The sequence below is a fragment of the Ursus arctos genome, unplaced genomic scaffold, assembly GCF_023065955.2.
Source record: "Ursus arctos isolate Adak ecotype North America unplaced genomic scaffold, UrsArc2.0 scaffold_14, whole genome shotgun sequence".
Taxonomy (NCBI): domain Eukaryota; kingdom Metazoa; phylum Chordata; class Mammalia; order Carnivora; family Ursidae; genus Ursus; species Ursus arctos.
In genome coordinates this window covers 56604833-56623310 of record NW_026622808.1, presented here as the reverse complement: position 1 = coordinate 56623310, position 18478 = coordinate 56604833, and the positions used below count along the sequence as shown (strand labels likewise).

The 18478-nt window shown below is 36.3% G+C and overlaps 1 pseudogene; it reads right to left on the bottom strand.

The window, feature by feature from the left end:
- Positions 1–2878: 2878 nt before the first annotated feature.
- Positions 2879–3447, bottom strand: LOC113256631 (rRNA-processing protein FCF1 homolog; annotated as a pseudogene).
- Positions 3448–18478: the final 15031 nt, after the last annotated feature.

The following is an 18478-nucleotide window of genomic DNA, read 5'->3' as shown; positions in this document are numbered from 1 at the left end:
AATGGTGTGGAGGGGAGCCATCTTGCCAATTCTGAGTTTTAAATCATTGTGAAATGAGTAGAGTTCAAACCATATGTTTTCTTTTATGAAATAAGTAGTAGAGGGAAACATTTTTTTTTCACTCGGTTAGTTTGTTTCTCTGCTTCCTGTCAAAATTGAGGAGAAAGATTGGTAGATATAGACACTATAATTTCTGGTTAAAGATGTTCTTGACTTTGAGGCAATGTTGTTTAACTTTCTTGCATTTTACAAAAAGGTTTCCATCAAATTTTGAAATCAGGGTGGTATTAACTTTTGACCACAAAAATGGAGGCTAGCCCTAGCAGAAACAAAGGCTTGTTTAGCTTGCTGTCGTTGGTATGTCAGTGTGGACATCTTGAGAGCTCTCTTCACCCCAAATGAAAGCTTCATTCTTCCTCTTCTAGACAAATTCTCCTTCCTCCAGTATTTCAGGATAATAAGAGAGCCAAAATCAGATTCCCAAACTGGATATTTAGTTTTTAACATCCTAATTGTTTGAAGGCACATCGGACAATGACCTAATTTTATGTGAGCCTGAAGACATTTCCTGCCCATGCCATGCCTTATGAAATTTCCTACAGATGGCTATATTTCTTGATCAAATAAAAATTTTTGTTAGCTGTATCATTCCTTTTGTTGCATATTAAGCAAAACATGCTAGTTCCAGGGAGATGTCCCCTCCACCTTCATTGCTTTCACAGTACTATGGGTCCAGATGAAGAAAAAATCTACCCAGGTTTTTCTACATAATGTTATTTCAGTATTTCAATGGATAGTGCAATCAATACATCAGACTGTGTGGCAGTTTCTGACCTAGACTGTATCATTGTATTAATCAATCAACTTGTAGAGACATTCAAAGTAAATCCCCCCTTGACAGTCACAAAGTTAAGAGAGAAGGCCAGAGGAAGAAAGCAGCACTTCAAATAACACAAATCAAATGGGTTTAGAAAAAAAAACACTTTTAGAGGTCACTAGGAAAGGAATGTTACAAGACAGTTCTCTGATCTGGTCAATATTTTGAAAACTACATTTCCTCTTGGGCCAAATTTAGCATAATGTGCCTAGGTTATTGTACACTGGAAATATAATAAGTTGGAAAATGAACCTCCATTGGCACTATTTTTTTTATGAGATTGCTGCTACAGAGTGCTGCCTATTCACTTATTAATTTTGTGTAATACTTGAGATTATAAATTATTTAGTAAGAAAACAGAGATGCATAAACTTGACATTTGAAGATTTGAGGTTGTGAACAACAGCAACTTAAAAAGAAAAATATAAAGACTTATTTGCTTACCCCTACTTCATCATGTTAACGGAACTTCAGTTGACCTATTCTAAGGCAACTCCATTAGGGAGAACTTCAATTAGAAAGAGTAAGACACCGTTTCATGATCAGAGAGTAAACACAGATCAGATGGAGGTTACTGAGAAGCCTGTTATTCTTACTTAGCTGAACAGAGAACTCTTTTACCAACAAGAAAGAAGAAATGAAAGTTCATTTGCCTTGCAATTTTCAACAAAGGAACACTGAGTAATCAAAGAAATAATGCCAACTGAAGCTTTGGAATGGTGATTATGGGGGTATGCTCTTTAAACTGTTTTTTGTGTGTTTTTTTTAACTTCAGATACTCCGAAATTCATGGGAAACCATAACCATCATCTCTGCAATATTCTTCCTATTACTTTGAAAAATTATCATCTCTTCACCCATCCTCCTCATCCACACACAAGTAAGCACTATAAAGTGCTTAAAGCATGACCTGAGACCGATAAGTTTCCTTAAAAAAACATAGTATAGTTTAATATAGTTCTTCTTATGGAGATTTAATTCACACAGAGAACACTGACCTAGCATTTTTAATTTTTTTTCTCCGTTAAACCCTGTCTTTTTTATTTATTCCTTTAGCTGTGTAGAACTCTCATTTACTATTTCTACTGCATTACATTCCACTGGAAGAACCCACTGTATTTATTTTATTTATTGCCTTTGTGGAACATCTAGGCTGCTTTCAATTCTCTGCTTGTGTAAAACAATGCTGAAAAGAGCATCCCGTATCTGCCACCATATGGTTCTATGCATGAGTTTTCCTTTAGGCTGTGAGGCTGTGGGGTGGGGAGTAAAACCAGCAGTGATATTAGATTAATGCACACTTAATTTCATTAAATCTGATGGATTGCTCTCCAGAAAGTCTGTACCAGTTTACATCTCACCAGCAGAGCCCCAAATGGTTCCATTTTTTCACCCATCACCAGCAGCTAAAATTCTCTCACTTTCTTATTTTTGTCAATGTGATGGTATAAAAATTATCACACAATTATTTTAATAACCATTTTTTTCTAATTACTAAAAACATGGGTTCTCTCTTCATCCACACTTTCCCTTTTATTAAATTACATTTTTATTTCTTTTCTCTATCAAGTTTAATGTCTTTTGTTGTTATTGTTAGTGATTTGAAGGCATGGTTGATACCTTGTTTCATTACAGATACTGAAAATACATTCTTCCAGACTGTTAATTTTGACCATAATATCTTACCTAGAACAGAAATCCATAATTTTGATCTGACCTAATCCACAAATATTTCACTTTACCATTTATTATTTTTCTCATTCTTCAGGTTATCAGTCTTATTTTTGTGTGAGCAATCTGATTTATAAAAAGATACAACAAAATTCAAAATGATACAAAATATCAACTGCAAAACAACATCAAAAAATGAGTGTATTGACCATACTCAGCTAATAACAGAGCAAATGTGTAAGTAGAATAACTCATGCAATAGCGTATTGCTCTATGAACTGGCAACAGAACAGGTTGGTAAAGGCAGAGGAGCTCTCTATCTTTTAAGAATTAGAACTGAGGGGCTCTAGAACCATCTGGTATCTGCTCAGTATTGTACCTACAGTTACAAACATCTATGATGAGAACTCCAGGGATCTTCCAGATCCTTCCTTTAAGGTCTTGGTGTCCACCATACAACACTTGTGCTGAGTTACTCTCTGTGTTAAGCAGTCATCCACACCCTTTGTGTGTTCACGGTAATTGTTCAACTCTTGGATTCTTGGCAATCGTTAGAGCTACTCGATACTTCTGCTCTAATTTCTCAATTTCAGCCATTACACAGTTATACAGGGATACACTTGGCAAACAGATGGTCCATCACTGACTGTACTAGGTCAATTTTGTGTTTAATGGAAAAGTTGAAAGGTGGTATCAACCAGGATGGGGTCAGGTGGGCTCAGCTGTGTGTTATATTGGAAGAATAAGCAGGAAGGATGTTGAGGGACTTCTCTTTCCTTGAATGCACTGAGATCTCTCTTTTCTTTCTTTTTAGCTTTTATTCTATCCTTCTCTTTAAGCTTCTGATCTCAGAGACTAAGCATTCACTTCATGGTCACATACTTTCTTGCTTTCTTTTGCCTCCCCCTGTTCATGCCATACTCTTCCTTAGTCCTTCCTCTTTAAAACAACTTTTTCATTTGGCTTTCAGGACTTGACTTCCTTTAGACTCATTTTAACCATTTCTCTGGCTAAACTTTAGACTCCTTCCTTTATTCTTTTTCAATTCTCCCTCTGAGTGTTCCCTACAGCTCCATCCGCACTCTTTTTATTTTTTTCCTACCTCTACCCATTGCACAGGAAATTGCACCCATTCTCAAGGTTATGATTAACATCTACATGCTGAGTCTCACATTCTGTCTCTAACCAACACCCTTTCTCTAACTCCAGGCTGGTACATCTAACTCCTCAGTGAGTCACAAATGAGACAGTTCTGTTGGAGAAGCAGAACCAGGAGGAGATACATTGTTGCAGTCAATTGGCTTGTGGGATAGCGGACTCTGACTAGGAAAGTGAAAATCTGTAGGGAAGGCCATCAGGACTGCAAGCTGGAACTCTCAGCCAAGGGCTCAAGTTACTATCCACAGAAGCCAATGACTTCCTATCATAGGAAAAAAGTAAAGTGAGAAAATCAATGTTTGTTCCATGAATTAATATTTCCTTTCTATGGATTTTTTTAACTGGGGAAATAAACGAACTTATATGTGCAATATTTGTCCCGCACTATATAAATTGTTTTAATTAATAAGAACAATATCTAATATTTATCAAACACTTACTGTGTGCCCTGGTACTGTTCTAAGAACTTTAGGTATTATCATAGTTAAGCCTGTGACAACACTGTGAAGCATATTATCATGATTACCAGTTTTCACTCAAGAAAACTGAGGCATAGAGAGATAAGCATCTTGCCTAAATTCATAGCTTATTAAGTGATGGAGCTTGTGTTTGAACCCAGGCACTCTGAGTTTGGGGCTTGTACTAAAATTTATTTACTGTGGGAAGGAACTACAATCTTTGTTTACAGGGATAAAGAAGCTAAGATAATGACAGCAGGGGAGGTTAAAAACAATCCAGAGCTTCCAACAGAGTTAGAGGTTGCAAAGGCACACATATTTACCTCTTAAAAACATGTGAAATTTGCTAAGACAGACATAATTATGCAAATTTTTGTGGAAATAATTGGTAGCAAAAATGACCAAATAAACAATGATGGGCTGTATAAATTGCTTGAAACATCTTAGAAAGAATGCTTTAACATGCTTGAATGTCTTCGATATTAAAACTGGGGAAACAATAGGTCATATCCAGCCTGTTGCCTGTTTTTTTTTTTAATATATTTTTTTTATTGGAACATGGCTACTATTTTTTTTTAAAGATTTTATTTATTTATTTGACAGAGAGAGAGACAGCCAGTGAGAGAGGGAACACAAGCAGGGGGAATGGGAGAGGAAGAAGCAGGCTCTCAGTGGAGGAGCCCGACGTGGGGCTCGATCCCAGGACTCCCGGAGCACGCCCTGAGCGGAAGGCAGACGCTTAACGACTGAACCACCCGGGCGCCCCGATTCTTTGTTTACATATCGTCTGTGGCTGCTTTCATGGTATGGGGCAACATTGAGTAGTTGTGGTAGGAACCATATGACCTGCAAAACTGACAATATCTTTTATTTAGCCTTTTATAGAAAATGTTTGCTGACCAATGTGTTAAAGAAAGCCCTTGGAAATTGTCATTGTAAAAACTGTTCTGCTTTCTTTCTACAGTTGTCCCAGTGTCCATTTGGCTTTGAGGTGAAGACAGAATTTGGTCTTGGGGTTGTGAGAGAAAAACCTTCCCCCCAAAATACAAGTAGTCATGCCTTCTTACAGGTGCTTACATTTAGATAACAAATCTACTTAAAATCGTTTAACATAAATTGCAAAGCAAACTTTGAGCTTTTAGAGCCCTCTGGGAATCATTCATTTGATTCATTAGCTGTTAAACAGATGTCCTCACATTAGAATTTCAGGGTCCATAAAATGTGATAAGATCTGGGAATGCATCTAAAACAGAGACCATTAAAGACCAGCTCTCTTCATGTGAGTTTCTCTTAGCTCTTCTCCTACCCCAACCCCCACCCTGGGCCCCTACTTTGTCTCCTTCTTTTGCTTGTTTTTGCTGCCCAGGTACTCACTGGTAAAGCTCTCATCAATTTTTTTTTCTATTTTTTTTTAAGATTTTATTTATTTATTTGACAAAGAGAGAGACAGCCAGCCAGAGAGGGAACACAAGCAGGGGGAGTGGGAGAGGAAGAAGCAGGCTCCCAGCAGAGCAGGGAGCCTGATGTGGGGCTCAATTCCAGAGTCCTGGGATCACGCCTTGAGTCGAAGGCAAACGCTTAATGACTCAGCCACCCAGGTGCCCCTCTCATCAATTTTCTTACCATTCACCTACAAAAATTAACAATCCCAGATTCATATATTTTATGGTTCAGAAATATTTAAAATATATATATATTTAGATTTATTATTAAAAATAGAATTTCTTGCAAGGTAAAATAGGAGGTATTTAGAGGAAGTTTCTATTTAGGCGGTAGTTTCAATAAAGATATTATAAAAGTAAATGGGTTCCTGTTGATTTATATTCTTGTTATATGGTAAATACTTTGTTAAGAAGTATTGCATAATATATGATTCAATAAATATGGGGAATTAGTGGATATTAAATTATTTATCTGCTTTAAAATGTTTTTGTAGTTTAAAAAAGAAAAAAAATCCTCTTTCCCATTGGCATCAAATTTATCCCTTTATTTTTATTTGAAACATCTATGTCTGGGAAGTCTATATATGAACTCATACAATAACTAAACTGGAAATTTCTTCATTCATCAAACATTTTCTCAGAAGCTACAAAGTTATAAACTTTCTGCAAGTGACTGAGGATACAAAAATAGTTCCAAATTTTAATAATATAATCATTAAAAACTGTAATATTGACAGCAATAATTATCAAAATATAAAGGCAGCAGACAAAACTATATTCAGAGAACTACTTCTGGATTTAAATTTTTTCATTTTTAAAGGAATAAAAAATAAAGATTTCAGCTTAAGAAGAAAAACGATAAGGGATGCCTGGGTGGCTCAGTTGTTTAAATGCCTCCGGCTCAGGTCATGATCCCAGGGTCCTGGGATGGAGTCCCACATCAGGGTCCTTGCTCAAGGGGGAGTCTGCTTCTCCCTCTACCTGCCACTCCCCCTGCCTGGGTGCTCTCTCTGACAAATAAATGAATAAAATCTTAAAAAAAAAAAGAAAGAAAGAAAGACAATAAGAAAACAAAATTAAAGAAGAAAACAGGGGCTCCTGGATGGCTCAGTAAGTTGATGATCTGGCTCTTGGTTTCTGCTTAGGTTATGATCTCATGGATCCTGAGATCTAGCCCTCAGCTGACTCTGGGCTCAGCACGAGTCTACCTGAAGTTTCTCTCCCTCTACCCCTCCCCCTATTTGTGCAGGGAGGAGAGAGCTCACTCTCTCAAATAAATAAATCTTTTTAAAAAAGGAAAATAAAACAATTAAGAGAAAGCCAAAAACTACCAGTTTTTTTTAATGAAAAATAGTATTGTTAAATCTAAGAGCTGGATTTTGGATAAAGGGGTCCAATACCACATGAATATAAGTGGTAGAAGAAAATGATCTCCAGACCAAACTAATCAATTAAAAAGAGAAAACTAATTAAACCAAGGATGATGAAGGGATATAAGAACGCACAGAAAGAGTTAAAAATAAATTATAAGTGAAAATATGCAAATATATGTTGATCTATGGTAACCTCATTTTAGAAAAACACATGACTATAGTTTTCAAAGTCACTTAGCTATATTCCCAACTGGTAACTTTACCTATAATTTGTTTTTAAAATTCTATAAAATATTCCTTTAATAATTTTACACATATTAACTAGAAGTAAGAGAAAGATCCTTCTATCCTGAGATAAAACAGAAAGCAACCTGAGTGAGTTCCCATATACTCCCTGCCCCTCCACATGCATAGCCTCTCCCCCTACCGAGATTCTTGACCAGAGCAGAACATTTTTTTCCAAATGGACAAAGTTACATTGACACATCAGAATCACCCAAAGTCCATAGTTTACTTTAGGGTTTACTCTATGGTTTTTAACAAATTTATAATGACATGTATCTACCACAATAGTATTGTACTTTAAAATAGTTTCCCTGTCCTAAAAATACTTTGTGCTCTGCTTATTCTTCCTTCCCTCTCCCCTAATCCATGGCAATTACCGATTTTTTTTCTGTCTACATAGCTTTACCTTATCTAGAATAGCCTATAGTTAGAAACATATAGTATCTGGCCTTTTCAGATTGGCTTCTTTCACGCGCAAATATGCATTTAAGATTTTTTCATGTATTTTGATGCCTTGTAGCTCTTTTCTTTTTCTTTTTCTTTTTTTTTTTTTTAGCACTGAATAATATTCCATTGTCTGGATGTACCACATTTTATCTATCCATTCACATACTAAAGGACATCTTGGTTGCTTCTGAATTCTGGCAGTTATAAATAAAGCTGCTCTAAATATCTGAGGGAAGGCTTTATTTAGACATAAATTTTCAACTTACTGGTATAAATAACAAGGAGTACAATTGTAGAATTTTTTTTTGTAATTTAATGGTAACAGGGTGATGGGCATTAGGGGGGCAGATGATATAATGAGCACTGACTATTATATACAATTAATGAATCACTGAACTCTAACTCTGAAACTAATAATAAACTATAGGTTAATTAATTGAATTAAAAATGAATAAAATAAATAAAATGCACGAATGGTTATCTTTTTTTAAAAAAAGGAATTTAACTGTGAAAAATTTTTGATGAGACTTGTTTTCTCTAGCTTACTATAAGTGCCAGCACTCTTATACCCAGCCGTCTTACATTTATGTTGCTTACTTTGGGCATTTGAAATTTAACTACAATAGCTTAATGGAGTTTTATGTATTTTATGGCAAGAGAGAGGTATTTTTCATCTAAGAAAAAATAGAATATATATAAATTTTACTCATTTTAATTCACTTCTGATTTTGGTAAACTCGTCTGAAGATCCCTGGGAAAGAAACCTCTGACTTTCATTAGGTATCTTCAAGAAATTGCAGAATACTTTTCTTTAGAGCTCTTTAATGGCGAAATTGATTCATTTTCTGTTTATATTTTCCTAAGAGCTAGACGGTGGCCTTAGAACACCTGGTTTTGGCCTGAGTGTTGCAGAAAACAGAAATTCTCTGCCTATTTCATGATTTTGTGAGGAATATATAAACTAAGTAAAACCTTTAGGTGCTACACATATATTAAAGGAAGTTCTGAGTGTCCTTTCATTTTATACTCTAGTAATAGAACTCTTAGAAATAGTCCTAACTTCTAAGACAGTCAAGGTCCATTTTATCAAAGGGCATTCCTTTAAGTGATAGGATGGATTAGACTAATAAATTATGAGGATGTTACATGGGGATAGATATTGCTTTGGAGTCAGTCCATTCCTGGAGAGTCCATACCACTCTGAAAGAGAAAGCCTCACTGGGGAGGTACTTGTTTATTGCTATGATCTTGCAGTTATGGTGGTCTGTTTTATACCTGCAGGATCTGTTGACTGGGAGTGTAAGGTGTTAAGAAACGGATAACAGGGCTTGTTTAGATAGCACCAAGAGAATGACATGGAGGAAAGATATGGTAAAAATTTGGCTTTGCCTCTAGGTGGAAATGTAGCTCCTTGTTAAAGAAAGAGTGACATTTTCTAAGTAATAATTATCTGCACAGCTATGTGTCTTAATGACTAAATTGCGTGTGAAAATGGCATACAGATCTATCAGGGAGTATATGCATAGTTAATTACGTCTGAAATAATAAATGTATGATTTTTCACAGGATAAGGTAAACAGCTAATTAAAATAAGATATGATATACACTTTCTCTACTCATTAGTCAAAGCATAAAACATTTTAACATTGCCTAAATAATTTACTTGTGTGAAAATAAAGGGAAATGCTTAAAACATTAATAGGGTACTTTACAGTCTTGAAGTCAATAAGTTGTTATATGATGGTTATGTAAGTAATTCACCACTCCATTCCGCAGAAGAGGAATAAGGCTTTTCTGCACAGTGCAAATACTTCATATTTGCCATAGATTTCTCCACTGGGTCAAGCTATCTTCAATGATTCCTCACAGATGAAGCCTGGAGACACTTTTATGCTAATATTCTACTTATGTTTCTCTCCATGGAAATATTACTAATTGTGAACTTTTACTTATTGCTACTATGATCCGAGCACTAGTCAGGTGCTTGGAAAAGGGACAAATAAATACTGCGTGATGATACTTCGCTTCTTGACCAAAAATAAAATAGAGATTAGCAAAAATAAAATAGAGATTAGCAAAAAAAAATTAACAAATAACAACTTATATGTATATCAGATAAAATTCACTTTCAATATTCAAATCTCAATAGACTTCATGATTTAGTATGCAGGAGAAATCTTATGTTTCTAGAATAATTTGACCCAATATAATTCACAAAACAGATTACATGCCCCAAATGTATGATACAAGTAGGACATCAAGAAGGTAAAGGACCACAAAACACCTTCAGTCGGATTCACTTGAGATGCAGATGTAGATAAAATTTGAAGATGTGAGGGAAAGAGGGCAGGCCATTCCAGGGGGTGGGAGTGTATAAAGTAGTCCAAATGAAGACACTATGAGAGCGGAAAGCTTGGAATTCTGCTCTCTGAAAGGAATAGGTCTGACAAACATCCCTGCTTTTGACTACCTTATACTGAAAACAAAGTAGACATGGCTCTCTGTAGAAGATGGAATGCTCTCAATATGTGGCCTTGTGGAACATTTCAATTCCCCATCCTTAATGATCTCATCCCAAATGAATCTTCCTAAAGTTTTAATTCACTGACTTATTTGGGCTAACAGTCTTAACATATGTCCAAATGTGTGAATGAAGCAGATTGCTAAAATGAGAAAAAATACTGGAATATAGAACAAAGGTGTGACCACTGCCATCTTATTTTTACACTTCCAATTAAAGGAAGTAACTAGGGATCACCACGTTACATAGAATTACCATGTGTGTTCTTTGATGGCACTAAGAAAACATAGGAATCTATGTGTTAAAAAAAAAAAATAAGGGCTGTAATTGGCTTACCAATGCATCCACAGTCTTAACATCCCTGGACCCTGATAAATATTTGGCATATGTGTTTGCTCTAAGAAACTCACCACCATTCTTTGAACAGTTTATAACAGTTGGTCACATAAGAAAAAAATGAAGTATACCACTAACCCATTTCTCATCACTAATGGATTATATAATAGGGTCCAATTGCATCTAATCTCTTCTACCTAAGTGTGCTTGAAGATGCAGACAGAGAATTAGAAGCTGATACTAGAAAATGCTTCCGTTGATCTGGGAAGCCCTTTTCCATCTACAGATAAGCATTATCAGAATTTCTGGAGACAGACCATTCATTATTTTCTTCAACCATACCTAAAAATACAAAGAGTGTTCACCATGCACACAAAACCATAGATACACACATGTGATTTCCAAGTGAATGCATACCCACTCCCCACCGCATTCCTTTGGGGACATGATGCTCAAGAGATGGCAATTAAGTCAACAAAACACACAGTTCTCAGGTATGATGAGCATCGTAAAAAGAAATGGCTGATTTTTAAAAACTTAAACACGATGAAATACATCTATAACTGAAACTTTACAGAGCAACATTTTAATCTTCCTTCCTTATCGCACATTTAAATAATGTAGGGTAACAGGAAAAAAATGCCAAACTGATTGCTATATTTCACTGTACATCTTACAAGTTTATAAAGCACCATGATATTGCAAAGAGTTAATTATTTCAACATATTTATGGTGATTGTTAGCTTTTTTTCCCTCGTCATTCTGTTTTTAATTTGACAAACAAAAGACAATGTTCCAAAGGTGATCTCATTTGAGTATTGTTTGTTTGGATTCCAAGCAAATGATAATTTATTAGATTACTCTAAAGTTTATATATTTATTAAAAACTACCAAAACAGTAGTTTATCTTTACAGTGACAACTTCAAAGTAAGTAGTAAACCCTCACAATAACATGATTATCATAGCTCTTTCAAATTTGAATAGCTCTGTTTCCTTGCTTTTATAAATGTGTTTGTGTGTATATTAGAAATGATGTTTGAATGAACTATTTTTATGATTACTGCATGTGTTTTGAAAATAGGAAACATCTAAAAATGTCATTAAAATACTTAAAATATGTCCCTGAAAGGTAGATTTGAGGTATATTACCCACTTAAAGCTTAGAATTTTCAATTGCCTTTGCCTTTCTGAGCACCATAACTTTATTTTCAATATACACTGTCTATTATTTTCTTAGTACCAGAGAGAAGATGCCTCAAATTAACACTACAGCGATTGGGGGCACAACTGATTTGGAAAGTAATTTTTTTTTCTATTTCCTATATCTTTTCAGGCACACAACATTAAAACAACATCCTATTAAAAAGCTTCATAAAGTCATAATAGGCAAGACAATCTCAAAGTCAAGTGTGTCAGCTAATAAACCTGCAAAGCCATTAAATCTACACTCTTTACCAGCCATTCAGTTTATACCCTACCAAAATAAAGCTTGTTCAAATAAGAAAAGCAATTTTAGACTTCAAACATTAGATGAACACATATTAGGACTAGGATGGAAATTGAGATTTTTATTTTTCTAGATGCTACACAGCATGAGCCTGAGTGGGGACGTGGGGATAGATCGGGGTGGAGAGGAAGAACGATGGTGACAAAGTTGTGTCATACAGTAGAGACGCTGAGCCCTTCCACACTGTAGCCACTGGCCACACGCAGCGAAATTAAACCAACTGAATATAAACTAAGTAAAATTAAACTATTAAAGAATTAACTAATTAAAATAAAGTAAAAACTTCATTTGCTCAGTCGCTTTAATGACATTTCAGTTGTTTAATAGACACACATGGCTACCGGCTACTGAATTGGATAGCATAGAATAGAGCACATTGATCACTGTAGAAAGTCCTTTAATTCAGCCCTGGGTAGAATAAAGCAATCACAAATTAGCGTCTCAATTTAATATAGCTGACGTTTCAAATAACCTGGGCAGCCTGACTGTTTTTAGTTTTAGGAATATGCAAAGTTTGCAATCTTTATTTTAACATGGATTCATTTTTTTAATAATATTTTTTATTATATTATGTTAGTCACCATACAGTACATCCCTAGTTTTTGATGTAAAGTTCCATGATTCATGATTTCTCAACATTTGCTGCAACATGGATGGGACTGGAGGAGATAATGCTAAGCAAAATAAGTTAAGCAGAGAAAGACAATTATCATATGGTTTCACTCATTTATGGAACATAAGAAGTAGGAAGATTGGTAGGAGAAGGAAGGGAAGAATGAAGGGGGGGTAAACAGAAGGGGGAATGAACCACGAGAGACTATGGACTCTGGGAAACAAACTGAGGGCTTCAGGGTGGGGGGGGGGATGGGATAGACTGGTGATGGGTATTAAGGAGGGCACGTATTGCACGGTGCACTGGGTGTTATATGCAAGTAATGAATCATGGAACTTTACATCAAAAACTAGGGATGTACTGTATGGTGACTACCCTATGATCCAGCAATTGCACTACTGGGTATTTACCCCAAAGATACAGATGTAGTGAAGAGAAGGGCCTTATGCACCCCAATGTTCATAGCAGCATTGTCCACAATAGCTAAATCGTGGAAGGAGCCGAGATGCCCTTCAACAGACGACTGGATTAAGAAGATGTGGTCCATATACACAATGGAATATTACTCAGCCATCAAAAAGAATGATTTCTTAACATGGATTCATTTTTTAATTCTTCTTACTATATATATAGGCAGAAAATTGAGTATTCCCTCTTAATACGTGAGTTTTCACAAAGTGAAACTGAGCCACCACCACCTCACCTACCCCCACACCCACCCTCCTGTAATCAGCACCTGGATAAAGAAATAGAAATCATTCCTGGCATCCCAGAACTACCCCTTCCCCTTGCCCCCTTATCAATACTCCTTTACAGTCATTACACCAACACCCATTACTGTACTTATTTTATATAAAAGGGATCATATATTATCTAGTCTTTGGTGTTTGGCTTTTTCTGCATAAGATTATGTTTGCAGGGTTCATTTATATTATTGTGTGTTTTTGTAAATGGCCAATTTTCATTGCTGTATAGCAGGAGCCAGCAATACATACATACACACACACACACACACACACACACACACACACACACGAGACATATAGCAAATACTTTGAGGTTTCTGGGCCATATGGTCTCTTTCACAACTATTTAACTCTGCCATTGTGGAGTCAAAATAACCACAGTCAATGAGTAAATGAATGGATGTAGTAGCTGTGTTCCAATAAAACTTTATCTACAAAACAGGCAGTGGGCTATACTTGGTCTGTGCTCTATAGTTTCCTAATTCCTGCTGTTTCATTTTCTACTGTGTGACTAAATCACAGTCTATTCATTCTGTTAATGGCCATCCAGAAAATTTCTAGTTTGGGTTATTATTAGTGGTCTGGAAACATTTTACTACATATTTTTGGTGACATTTTTAATTCTTGTCTTCTGCTTCCTCTACCTGGCATGTTCCCCACTCACTGTTCAGGTATTTACCCCTTAACACATACTTTAAATCTCACCCTGTTTTGGGTCAGATTGTGTCTCTCCCCCACCCGCAAAGTATGTTGACATTCTAACCTCCAGTAGCTATGAATGTGACCTTATTCAAAAACTGGGTCTTTGTGGATGAATGGTCAAGTTAAGATGAGGTCATTAGGGTGGGTCCTAATATAATATGATTGAGTCTTTATAAAAAGTGAGAAATTTGAACCAGAGATATGCTTAGAGGGAAAACAATATGAAGATACAGGAAGAATGCTATCTATAAGCGAAGGAATGCCTGAGGTTACCAGAAGCCAGGTGAGAGGCATGGAACAGTTTTCCCTCACAATCCTGAAAAGAAACCAACCCTCTGACACCTTAATCTTGGACTTCTAGCCTCCAGAACCATGAAAAAACAAATTCTCATTTGTGAATTTCTATCACTCATTTGCGCTTTTTATGCAACTCTAGCAAATTAATACACCACCAAGGAGAGGTCTCCCCAACTACATCTTATCTATGGGAGCACTCTCCCCGTTACTTCACTTGATCTTGCTTATTTTACTCATTACCCGCTTTCCTTTATTTTTTATTTTCCCTACTAATTAATTTCTATGAAAGCAAAGGTCTCAACTGACTTTTTGCACCACTCAGTTTTCCTTACGTAGTATACCTAAGTGATCAATAAATATCTGAATGTGCAGGATGGCTAGTGTTGCAATTTTTAACTGACACTTCAGAACAGAAAATAGCTGGAATAGTAAGGTGCATAAGCACAAGTGAGCTAATTGTAGAAGAATTAATAGTTTTATAAGATCCAGACTAAGTGACATTAATATGTTCAGATTAGGAAGAATTTTAGGGGGTGGAAAAATAGCAGTCTCTGAAATTAGTATGTATTAAGCTACTATGAACCAATTATTAAACTAGGCACTGTCATATTTCACTGCTCTGCTCCTATCTTTTTTTTTTTTTTTACTCTTACCTTACTTAACTTCTGTAAGCCAATTTTACTCCTACTTTACTTAACTTCTGTAAGCCAATTTCTTCATATAAACAGTGAAGAAAGTAGTAATGCCTAACCTATAGGATTACTGGATGGAATAAATAACAAAATGCCTACAATTTACTCAGCACACAGCCCAGTAAAGAAAGTGTGCAATAAATGTGAACTTACAGAATTCACAATGCATTTAATAGAAGAGGAACTAAACACTGACAATGCCCAAGCGTCCACCATTTGTAAGTGGCAGAATCAAGTACTGAATCCAGGATTATCTGGCTTCACTGATCATTCTGCATTCCTATTTATATGCTCTTTCTGGACATTTTTATAGCTATTGGCTTGATTACTATTCCTTTTGTGAGAGTAAAAGTCTTTTTTATTTTTTAAGAGAAAGCAAAACTGGCTGTTTTGAAAGGGTGCCTCGGTTATTTTGAGATGTGGTCACAATAGGAGGCCTTGAGGCCTGTGTGTCAAACTCAAATTGTAGACCCCAACACTTGAAACAACTACAGAAGTTTAAGAGCAGTGTATTGCCAATTTAAACCTAGTTCAGTAATGACAACATCACAGAGCTCTTTCTGATTCTCTGATTTTACGTACTCAGAGACTCTTTATTTGGAGAGATTTAAAAGTGTTCACTCTAATGATGGAAATTGAGAGATCTGAAATCTTACTAGAAAGACTGAAACATGATTTTCAGCATTGCCAGCAATGATCTGGCCCACACAATAGTTTTCATTACGATAGATGTCAGTCAGCAGAGGCACGTCATGGCCATCATGAGTGGTCATGCAGCCTTCAGAAATGAACATACTCTGGGATGACAATCTGGTTGGCTTGTTTTTAAAAGACATTGTCTTTATCTTTTGCACCTAATATAATATTACATTTCCTGGGTACTGCCAGGGAATAAATATGTTTCAGGTTCATAGAAAATCAACCTTTTCCTTTTTGATTTTAATACTTGCCCAAACTAGGGGTACCTGGGTGGCTCAGTTGGTTAAAGCATCTGCCTTGGGTTCAGGTCATGATGCCAGGGTCCTGGGATGAGCCCGGCTTCCAGCTTCCTGCTCAGCAGGGAGCCTGCTTCTCCCTCTGCCCACCCCCCACCACTGCTTGTGCTCACACTCACGCATGCACTCTCTCTCTCTCTCCCTCTCGCTCTCTCTCAAATAAACAAAATCTATTAAAAAAAATACTTGTTAAACTAAATTACAGAGAAAATAAAGTCCTAATTTTAAAGTACTGGTAGTACTCTACCCATATTCCTAAAAATGTAGCTGTGTATATAAACATACATCTACAAACAAAACATGGATGCAAAACAAATTTTGTACATTCAATGAGATTTTTGCTTTTTGAGTAGAAGCGTATGTTGATAAACTTCTCAAACCCTCTATAATTTAAGGACATTCATGGTGAGAAAGGAGGTCCAGAATCATCTTGTTAATGGTCTCTAGTTTTAGTCAGACCTGGCAGCTGGAAAAACAATTTCACGAATGTGTACCAATACCGGGTAGACAATGAATCCAAAGGCATTTGCCAGAAAGTATAGGTAATGCTAAGTGAAATACTAACAGCATCTTCAAAGGCAAGAACATTTCCCACATCAACTCAAGGTTCTAACTTCATGCTATTCCGAGATTTTAACCCTAAATAATGGTCCATTCTTTCCTTCTCATTATCAACCTACAGTTGACAAAAAAAATTACAAAGGATTTTAGGTTTGCAGTATTTATTAACCAATGTTTTACTGCATTAAGTAGAAATGAAGTCATTTTATATTATGAATAATAAACTTTGTCCTATTGAAGAAATATACATATATTGAAGAAATATATATATATATGTGTGTGTGTGTGTGTGTGTGTATATATAGAGAGAGAGTGCGCGTGCAACTGGCATGGGACAAATGTGTAAAAAATATGCAATTATATATCTACAACTGAATACCTACCCCTTCAAACTACATAAAACCAAACTACACAAAATCTTTGTGTTTTAACTTCTGAGCTGCTCATGGCTGTCTGATTCAGTGCTCTCTATTCAGGGATGTGTCTGCTTCCTTTGGGACATTTTCTGCCTGACAACGACAAGGATGCTGTTCCAAAATGAAATTTGGAGCCCAATTTTAAATTGAATCTCACCCTCCAGAGTAAACAATAGATGGAAGCTGCCTATTAAATCATCAACTTTTAATTAAATCCTTTGCAGCTGTACGATCCCCATACTCAACAAGGTGATAAATGCATTGTATTTTAATTTAGTTATTTTTTGTACTAAACCCAATCCAAAAAAAAAAAAGAGAGAGAGAGAGAGAGAGAGAATGTATGATATTTACCAAGTTACCAAGAATGGATTCACTACAACTTCTTGATCAAAGCACAGTGAAGTGTTTTAAAACATTGGAGCCAGCAATTTGGAGTCAATTCTTGACCCAGGGCCTACTAACTCTATGCCTTTGGACAAATCAAATGACCTCTCTTAGCCTCAGTTTCTTAGGCAGATTAAATCACTGGTTCTAATTCTCCCTCCAGTTCTCCCTATATCCACACTGCTAGTTGTCATGGCCTAATTGTGGATGGAGGGTATCACTCCTGCCCTTGACTTTGAGCTTGACCATGTAACTTGTTCCAGCCAAAGAAATGTAGGTGGAGGTCAATGTGCCACTTCTGAATGTAGGTCAGAAGAGACCTTGTGTGTTTCTCCTTACTCTCTTGCATTCCGTCATCATCAAGAGAAAAATCTTATCCTAGGCAGCTGCTTCTCTTTGATCCTGAGTTCCATGATCAACATGTGAGGAGTGGAGGTGTCCCTACCCCATCTAACCTAGATGAACTGTCCCAGCTGACTTGCAAGCACATGGAAAACAAACACATATTTTATGCCATTGAGATATTGCTATACAGCATTACCGTAATAATAGGGAACTGATACAATTTCTTACTGATGAAATGAGAATTAAGATCACCTCTTAGTCGGGGCGCCTGGGTGGCACAGCGGTTAAGTGTCTGCCTCCGGCTCAGGGCGTGATCCCGGCGTTACGGGATCGAGCCCCACGTCAGGCTCCTCCCCTATGAGCCTGCTTCTTCCTCTCCCACTCCCCCTGCTTGTGTTCCCTCTCTCGCTGGCTGTCTCTATCTCTGTCAAATAAATAAATAAAATCTTTAAAAAAAAAAAAAGATCACCTCTTAGTCATAGAGTTTTGGAAAAATTAAAAAGAGCACCCATTCATTTAAGGAATAATAAATGCCTACTATTCACCAGACCCTTTGGTACAAGGTTGGGGGATTAGAGAGATAAGGTCCCTGCCATCAGGAAAACTGCATCCTAGATGTAATGTGTATATTTGATTATTCATTACATGGTA